The following is a 10000-nucleotide window of genomic DNA, read 5'->3' on the forward strand; positions in this document are numbered from 1 at the left end:
TAAATGTAGAAATATCTCCCTTGAGTTTTGCATCCAGTAGCCAGAGAAATTGTGCAGCATCGTGCAGCAGCTCGGAACACGACAAATGGAAACGGGTGAGGCGTGATGGTTGGTAGAATCGTTGTATTAAATATCAACACCAGCACCGCTAAAGAGTTGTACAAAGGTTGATTTTAATTAAGGATGAAAAAAAATAGTTTGCTGATTTTAATAAAGAATGGAAAAAGAAATTGGTCTGTTGATTTTAATTAAGAATGAAAAAAAAATTGGTTTGTTGACTTTAATTAAGGATGGAAAAAGAAATTGGTTGATTTTAATTAATGATGGAAAAGAAGTTGGTTTGTTGACTTTAATTAAGGATAGAAAGAAATTGGTTTGTTTGTTTTAACCCCTTCAGTACTGGGACACATTTTTACCATGTGTTTTGGGTATGATTAGACGACTTTATTGACATTAAGAAGGGTCTATGGAGGTCAGAAGATTAATAGCTAGAGTCTTAACTATTTCAATCCCTAAATAAACTTCTGAAGCTGTATAGAATCACCAAATAGTAAGCAGAATAAATATAGAAAAGTGTCATGGTTCCGAGGAGGTTAATTAAGGATAGGAAAAGAAATGGATTTACTGATTTTGATTAAGGATGGAAGAAAAACTTATTTATATATAGCGGCGTGGATTACTGGGATATATCTAGCAGCTGTGAAGTGTGAGATGCGAGGTGAGTTATTGGTGAGAGTGACTACTAAAGGAACAAAATATAGAAAGAGACATACAACGTTAAGGCTTTTTTTTTTTATACTATTTCTGTACCAAATACAAATACAAATCCTACAGCTACGTATAGTGACATCGCCTAGATACCATAAGAGGTTACAAGGAGGCAGGTAAAGAGGCAGAGTCAGGTCATTCAAACTTATTCCTGAACATATTGATGGCCACATGTTACAGTGTACTTGATCAATCGCACCGTAAGTGACACACAGAAAATGAAGACAAAGATAGAAAAGAATAAATAAAGAGACGAATAGATAAATAAAAAACAAAATTACGCACCAAGCCACACATCTTTAATTAAATATTTTATGGATGAGTAACAATTAATTTATCTATTGGCTGCTTTATGATAAATTAGCATTCTAGATCGATCTCTTCCTTCAAACTTTTTAATAAGAAGAGTAGCATCAAGCTTTAAATATTCTGACTTTCCTGTTAAATAAAGGATTAGATGTCATTTTTATTAACATTATAGTATGCATGAGAGAGAGAGAGAGAGAGAGAGAGAGAGAAAGGTGGCTATATGGAGGGGAGGAGGAACAGGACAGCTGGCAGGTCACGGAAGAGAGGGAGCCGCCCCCTTCTTGACGCAGTGGTCTGGTCACGAGGGGATCATAAAGTAACCCCCCTGCAGTAGGACCCTATTCTCTCTCTCTCTCTCTCTCTCTCTCTCTCTCTCTCTCTCTCTCTCTCTCTCTCTCATACATTCAGATCCCAGCGCCAGGTTCAACAGATTCCCGCACCAAGTGTTCAACAGATGGCGCTGTAAAAGTGGCAAAACATGGCACCTCGTTGAGTTAAACTGACCGAGGACGATGGAATTTGGGCCTCTCTTCCCTCCCTGTCTCTCTTCCTACCTCTCCTCCCATACCTCCCCTTCCTTCCCTTTCTCTAGCCATCCATGTCTACTCACTGTCACTCTCTCTCTCTCTCTCTCTCTCTCTCTCTCTCTCTCTCTCTCATGTTTAGTAATTTTGAACAGTACAAAACAAAACAAAACACCGAGACACATACCCGTTTTTTTTTTCATGACATTTGATACATTTTCTATTTTCTTTTTTTCTCTCCGTGTTACAAGTGAAAGGGTGATGATAAGAGCATGAGAAAGTGAAGGACGACGAGAGAATGTAAGCTGCCATCAACTATACTACCTGTAACCCGCGTCAGCCGTGTCAGACAGCTCTTCAGGACTTGAACGCGCAGTAGTACATTCATAAGCTGTCGTGTTGGTATTGCATTTACCGGCCATTGCAGGAGCCGAAGTGCTTGTGATGTGTTGCTTTTGCAGTTTTGCGGCGCTCAAGGACGTGTGCACTATAAATTTAATGGCATAACAAGCGTGTACGAATGTTTATTGTTGATTTATGGCCCCGCCCGATGCTCTCCGCTCCAGTACATGCGAGGGAGGGAAGGAGAGAATTGCGCGGAGTTATGCATAATTTTGGAGAGTGTTTTGCCTGCGAAGTGGTGCGCGCGGCGGTCTGTTGCAGAGAGAGAGAGAGAGAGAGAGAGAGAGAGAGAGAGAGAGAGAGAGAGAGAGAGAGAGAGAGAGAGAGAGAGAGAGAGAGAGAGAGAGAGAGAGCGCTGGAATTGACATACACCACCAGATAAGCTACTTTTTTTTTGCTTTATTTGTTCATAAGTGTTATGTGTCAATGCTTCTCGGAAATTTCTGGTTACACACACACACACACACACACACACACACACACACACACACTCCCCGGACGCCTTCGGCCAGAAATTGTACCGAGTTGTACCGAACTAAGTTTCTGACGAAGTTCAGAAACAGTTCGAGCAATTGTTGGGAAGTTGAACACCAGCCGGCTACCTGCGGGCTCTGAGGAGGAGGAGGAGGAGGAGGAGGAGGGAAGAGAAGGGAGAAGAGAAAGAGCAATAGAGATGAGATGGAGGAGAAAAACATAAAGTAACGACACGAAGAATCGCAAAACTATATAACAAGAGAGAGAGAGAGAGAGAGAGAGAGAGAGAGAGAGAGAGAGAGAGAGAGAGAGAGAAACTGCGAGATATGGAGACAGCGATAATAAGCCGAGGAAAGCGAGCGGCAACGAGGAAGGAGATGGGAGGAATAACATTGAAGATAAAAAGGAACACGGTAATGACTGTAAAAGCTAAAGAGGAGTAAGATGAAGAGAGAAAAAGAGAAAGAAAGAGAGAGAGAGAGAGAGAGAGAGAGAGAGAGAGAGAGAGAGAGAACGAGGTAGGAGAAAATAGCAAAGAGAACACGAAGGATGCAGGAATGGACAAGAGGGAAGAACCAACAGCTAGCTAACTATCTAAAAGCCAGCACCGCGAAAGCTTCAGGGACACTCTCTCGGTATATCGCAGTTCCCCCTTGGAAAAAGAAAATGGACCCACACATTCCTCCTGGTTTTCTGTAAATTCTTCGTCATTGTGGACTTTTAAACTGCAATGGCTGCCTCTCTCTTGCCGCATCATGCAGTTCTGGAATGTTGCTTCCTCGCTGCTCCTCTCCCCCACTCCCAACTACCACCGCGTCACCGAAAGAGGATAAGAAGAAAATCTAATAAAAGTCACCCCCAAAAGAGAGCGAGGAAAATGGGAAGAGGTTAGGGGAGCATATTACGTTTTTCTTGAGCTTCCCCCACTATAGAAAACGAATGTAAACCAGTCCAGATTTAGAGAAAACGTGATCTTACCGTAGAAAATTGTCGAGGGTTAGAAGGAAAGGAAAAAGAGTTAACCATACTCTCTCTCTCTCTCTCTCTCTCTCTCTCTCTTGAAAGGAGGGGATTATTGCATCAGATTACGTGATTACTTTTATTATTATTACTTTTCTTTTTTTTTCCTCTGTTGCTTTTTTTCACATTCATTTTTTCCCTCATATCATCGTCCTTTTGATTCTTTCTCGACAGGAAATTAGTGATGAGTCGTGTTTGTTATTATTATTATTATTATTATTATTATTATTATTATTATTATTATTATTATTATTATTATTATTATTATTATACAGCTTCTCTCTCTCCTCGTATACAGTTCTCTTCCTTCCTTTCGCTTTTCGTTTTCTCTCTCCTCTCCATACTTTTCCTCCATTTACCTCCTTCCTCTCTCTCTCTCTCTCTCTCTCTCTCTCTCTCTCTCTCTCTCTCTCTCTCTCTCTCTCTCTCTTTTCAATTCCTCTGCTTTCTTCCTTATCTTTATTCCTCGCTTATTTTTATTCCACCCAACTCTCTCTCTCTCTCTCTCTCTCTCTCTCTCTCTCTCTCTCTCTGGCACCCTCTCTCCCTCTGGCACCTTTCCACTACCTGCTGTATTTTATCAGGTGATCAGTTTCAGTTTTATGTTCAATTTCTTCAGCCATGCATCAGCGTCCCGGCCTCAGGTGAATATATGCACCAGGTAACGTGAAAATCCGCCTTCCTTCCCATCCCCCTTTCCCACCACCTCTTGTGCACATCCAGGCTAGATAGGTAGGTGTGTGTGTGTGTGTGTGTGTGTGTGAACTAGCGACAAACAATCATGACAGTGAAAATAGATCTTGTTCAAACCCTGTGAAAAAAAAAAATGAAAAAAAAAAACACAAATACATAAACTATCACGCTAGGAGAAGGAAAACTACGATAAAATGTGAGATTCTGACAAAATATACAACAGTGACAATAACTGGCCAGAGAGAGAGAGAGAGAGAGAGAGAGAGAGAGAGAGAGAGAGAGAGATTTAAAAATGCAAGGTACACGGCAGGTGAGGGATACGTATAGAGATATGAGCAATGAGAGGAGAGAGAAGGGCACGGAGAGGGAAAAAATGAGAGAGAGAGAGAGAGAGAGAGAGAGAGAGAGAGAGAGAGAGAGAGAGAGAGAGAGAGAGACGGCCAGATGAAACGAAACAGGGAAGCCAAAAAGAGGAGCCGGGAAACAAAGGAGAGAAATGAGCAAATAGTGAGACGAGAGAGAGGGAAAGGAGGAATAAGATAAAAATGAGAATAAAGAAAACAAGATGAAAGGAGAAGGGAAAACGTGAATAGAGGAGGCAGGAAATAAAGGAGAGAAATAAGCAAATAGGGAAATGAGAGTGAGGAGAAGAGAAATGAGAGAACGGAGGAAGATGAGTTGTGGAGGAGAGAGAGAGAGAGAGAGAGAGAGAGAGAGAGAGAGAGAGAGAGAGAGAGAGAGAGAGAGAGAGAGAGAGCTGGTCCTTAATGCCACTAATGGGATCGGTTAGTTCAGCTTTACATTAAGAGATAACCACGATTTTGAAGTCTTCTGTCCCCACTCACTCTCTCATCACTATTCTTACTCCCTTATCATGACTCTCCCTTCCCTCTCCCTATGACCTATTCTTCCAGTTCCTTCCCTTTTGTCACCCTTCATATTTTCATCCAGTCAGAAAGGCAGAAACAACACTCTTTTCCTTGTACTCATCCTCATTAACCTTTTTCCTCCCTCTTCTTCCTCCTCCTGTCTATTTCCTCATTTATCCTCCCTTTCTCCTCTTCCATTTAACCATTCCCAACTCACAAGGCTATACCAATCTGCTTCTCCCATTCCCTTATCTTCGTTCACAAATCTCTCATCTCCATTTCCATTTTCTTTCCCATCCTTCTCTTCCTTTCAATCCTCCAACAGTTTTCGTTTTCTTTTACTCTTTCCCAACTTTCACTGTCCACCCTCCCCTTCCCCATTCCTTCCCTTATTGTCACCCTTCATATTTTACATGCTCTTTTCCTTCTACTCATCCTCTTCCTCCTCCTGCCTACTTCCTCATTTATCCTCCCTTTCTCCTCCTCCGCCATTTAACCATCCCCACTCCAATACCAATCTGCTCCTTCCATTCCCTTATCTTCGTTCACAAATCTCTCACCTCCATTCCCATTTTTTTCCCATCCATCTCTTCTTTTCAACCCCCCCTAACAGTTTTTTTTTTTTTTTTTTACTTTTTCCTACCCTGCACTGTCCACCCTCCTTTACCCCATTCAGCTTCCCTGCACACCTTTCTGCATCTCCCTATCTCTCCCTCAGCTCTCCCTCTCCTCTCCCTCGTCCAGCAGTCCTTCCTTCACCTTACACGTCTTGTATTTTATTGATGCTTTTTGCCTCTTACTTTATTCATGGATGCATTTTTCTTCAGCAGGACAAGACAAGATTCACTGTAGATTTATTTTTTCTTTCTTTTTATCTGTTGAGCTTCAGTTTCTGCGTCACCGATGATCGATATGGCAGAGAGAGAGGGAGAGGGAGAGGGAGAGGGAGAGGGAGAGAGAGAGAGAGAGGGGTTGTGTTTGGTCGGTTTTTTCCCCCTCTCATGCCGTCATCAATATGAAAGACAGAAGAGTGTGTTTGTCTGGTTTCTTTCGTCGTGTTCTTGGTAAAAATGAGTTTCGCGAGGCATTTCATTTTCTTTTTTTTTTTCTGCTGATGGTTGTCATGTGAGTTCTCTGTATTTGTCGATTTATTTGTTTACTTATTCATTTGTCATTTTTGCTTATTTTTTTCGATTAGCATTACTATTACTGTCGTGGTTATCCTTTGGTTTTGACCATATTGAGGATTAATGTGTGTGTGTGTGTGTGTGTGTGTGTGTGTGTGTGTGTGTGTGTGTGTGTGTGCGTAATTCACCACCAGAGTTGTCTGTTGGTCACCCAGCCAGTCTTCCCCATTACGGAGCGAGCTCAGAGCTCATAGACCGATCTTCGGGTAGGACTGAGACCACAACACGCTCCACACACCGGGAAAGCGAGGTGACAACCCTTCGAATTACATCCCGTACCTATTTACTGCTAGGTGAACAGGGGCTACACATTAAGAGGCTTGCCCATTTGCCTCGCCGCCTCCTGGACTCTAACCCGTATCCTCTTGATTGTGAGTCGAGCGTACTAACCACTACACTACGCGGTGTGTGTGTGTGTGTGTGTGTGTGTGTGTGTGTGTGTGTGTGTGTGTGTGTGTGTGTGTGTGTGTGTGTGTGTGTTGATGTTGATGTTGATGTTGTTGTTGTTGTTGTTGTTGTTGTTGTTGTTGTTGTTGTTGTTGTTGTTGTTGTTGTTGTTGTTGTTGTTGTTGTTCTTGCTGTTTTTGTTGTTGTTGATGTTCTTTTTCTTGTTGGTATTATTATTATTATTATATATTTATTTATTTATTTATTTATTCTTTTATTATTATTATTATTATTACTATTATTATAATTATCATAATTATCATCATCATTGTTTTCATTATTGTCTTTATTATGACTCATACTCTCTTTGATCTTATCTAATTGCTATTATTGTTTTTATTATTTTTTATCAACATTACTACCATTATCTCTATTCGTCATCATCATCATCGTCATCATCATCATCATCATCATCATCATCATCATCACTATCAGGAACATTATTCAGGTGGAAATGTGCTCTGAAATAATTCGAAACAAGGGAAAAAGACAAGACATGATACGAAAGTCAGGTATTAATTCATATTCCATCCTGCTGGGAGGCGTTGCAGCTCTGCACTGAAATAGATGTAAAATGTATCCTTGTCCCAAACATCACACATGAAAAAAAAGGAGGAAAAAATGCTGTGATTCCTCATTTTTAATTATTTTTTTAAATTTCTAGTTTCCAGCAAAAAGAAAAAAAAAATGATTCCCTATTGTATCGCATTCTATATTACTCGGGGGCGCTTAAAAATATATATCGGCAATCACCCAAATCATTTACTGTCATGAGAAAAATAAAAGAAAAAGAGGAAGAGAAAAAAATGAAAAATTGACGATAGTAATTTGAAAGACATTTTTCCTTTCAGTCATTGTTTCATGTTCGTCTTTCTTTTCTTTCTTTTCCTTTTTTCTCTTCTTTACACATTTTTCCAGCATTTATTGTTTATTCACTTTTCTTCTTTTCTCTAATCCTCTTTATTTTATATCCTCTCAAATACTATCATGTCTCTTTCCCCTCTTTTATTCTTGTTTCCTTTCTTCTTTCCTTCTGTCCTTCTTTCCTTCACTAGTTACATATTTTAGCCCGTTTCCTTATACTTTACCTTTCTAAGCTTTCCTTGCCCCTTCCTCTGAAATCCCAATCTCTCTCTCTCTCTCTCTCTCTCTCTCTCTCTCTCTCTCTCTCGGCTGCAATATTCCCGGTTGGACCGACAAATAACCTTAAGCACACAATCCGGAATAACTTGCCCTGAAATTCTTGGACCAGAGCGATTTTGCCGCAGCCTTCCCCTTAATTCTGCCTCGTTTTCTTTAATGCTATTCCAACCTGAAGGTGAAATTATATATAAAAATTCCAGGCTTCTTATGGAAATGACCTCTCCCTCTCTCTCTCTCTCTCTCTCTCTCTCTCTCTCTCTCTCTCTCTCTCTCTCTCTCTCCCCTTTTACCTGCTTTTTCTAATGCCATCACGTGAAATTAAGTAAAGATTTGTGGATAAATAGTTAATGAAGCCGATGTTTGCTTGTTAATGAGAAAGTAAGAAGGGTTATCATTTGAATATAGGCAGAGTATCATTTGTTTTCGTCCCTTCTTTCCATGTTACGATTGAAAGGCAAGCGCTATCACTGGAAGACCGGCTGGAACATATTCATCCTCTCGTTTTCTCAGGTGTAACGATAGAACTGGAATTTTTGTCAGGGGAAAATGTGCTTGAAAGGGTTCATTTTTTATCCTCCCTTATCTGGGATGACAGAATCGGAAGCTATCACAAAAGAATGATTGAGAAACTATTGTTCATTTTCTTCCCTGCGTGTGTGATGACAGAATAGAAACCTTTATCATTGGAAAATCTACAGAGGGATAAAACTGCAGCCTTAACATGGGAAAATAAACTGGAATTCCTCGGTATTATTCTTACTTTGGGTTTATTGTTAGACTTGAAAACTGTATCAGTGGAAAACACGCTGAAAATCTTTTATTCCGTCGTTTCTTCATGCATAATGATATAATTGGAAGCAGAACTACTGGAAACGCACAAATAAGCTGGAGAATCGGTTTCCATTTACATTTTCTCTTGCAATATAATAAAATGACTTGCACTGTAAGGCGAGCAAAGACGTAAGGAATTCGTATCAGTATAATAACTTACTTATTCGAGGCATGTGAGGAGAAACGATGAAATTGTGAGGAGGATAGTGCTCGAGGTGAATCTAACCGGCTGGAGAAAGAACGAGAGACCTAAGAGAAGGTTTATGGATGCAGTGAAAGTCATGCGTCTCATGGTGTCACTGAGGGAGATGCAGGAGACCGAGCACGCTGGAGAAGGCTGATCCACCGTGGTGACCCGAATAGAAGGAGCGGAAAGAAGATATTTAGCAAACTTCTTCTATATTTCCAACGTAACGAGGAGACAAGAAACGTGATTACAATAACGATAATATAGTAATCTACGGTCGATGTTTGTTCCTACATATCTATTGTATTTAGGATTCTACTTATGTATGAGGGTATCTGGCAGAGGGCAACAACATGACGCCAACAAAAGATAGAAAAACAAGTTAAAAGAAAAAAAGAACAGTCAGAACATCATGAGAGAGAGAGAGAGAGAGAGAGAGAGAGAGAGAGAGAGACGAGATACATCATGAAACATCCCTCACTAAAAAGCACATGTCATGCATAGGGAGGAGGAGAGACAGAATTAGGTAGAGTAACTTAACCTATACAGATATGCACGTCCCTGAGTTGCCTTAGAAAGAAAGAAAAGACAGACAGAATATATAAAAAGAGAGAAAATAAGGAGATGCATCATGAAACACCCCTCCATAAAAGAGCAGAAGATACAGAAATAGGTAGAGTAACTTGTCCTATACAGATGCGCACATCCCTGAATTGCCTTAACGCACCATCACTTTCTATCTTGTATAATGGGAATTGTCCTGAGAAACGCGGCCTGCTTGCTTTCCTCCTTGTCTGCTTCCTTTCCTCCGTGTCCCCTCCCTCTCCGCCTTGGTGCCTGTCTGGGTGCCTGCCTGTGTGTCTCCCCGTGTGCCTGCTTCAGACGGTAACATTTGTGGAAGAAACAAGGTAGGTCGTCAAGCGAGGAACTTTTCTGTGTACCAATATATATGTTTGTATTATGCATGCATGTGTGTGTGTGTGTGTGTGTGTGTGTGTGTGTGTGTGTACGTAGGTATAAATATGCATGTAAGTTTGTTTATGTTTATGTACTTATGTATGTATGAATGTGTGTGTGTATGTCAACTCTTTGTGGCGACTGAGAATAGCACAAGGAACTTCAATACGAAATTCTTATGTCTCTCTC

This window comes from Portunus trituberculatus, chromosome 42 (assembly GCF_017591435.1).
Source record: "Portunus trituberculatus isolate SZX2019 chromosome 42, ASM1759143v1, whole genome shotgun sequence".
Classification (NCBI taxonomy): Eukaryota; Metazoa; Arthropoda; class Malacostraca; order Decapoda; family Portunidae; genus Portunus; species Portunus trituberculatus.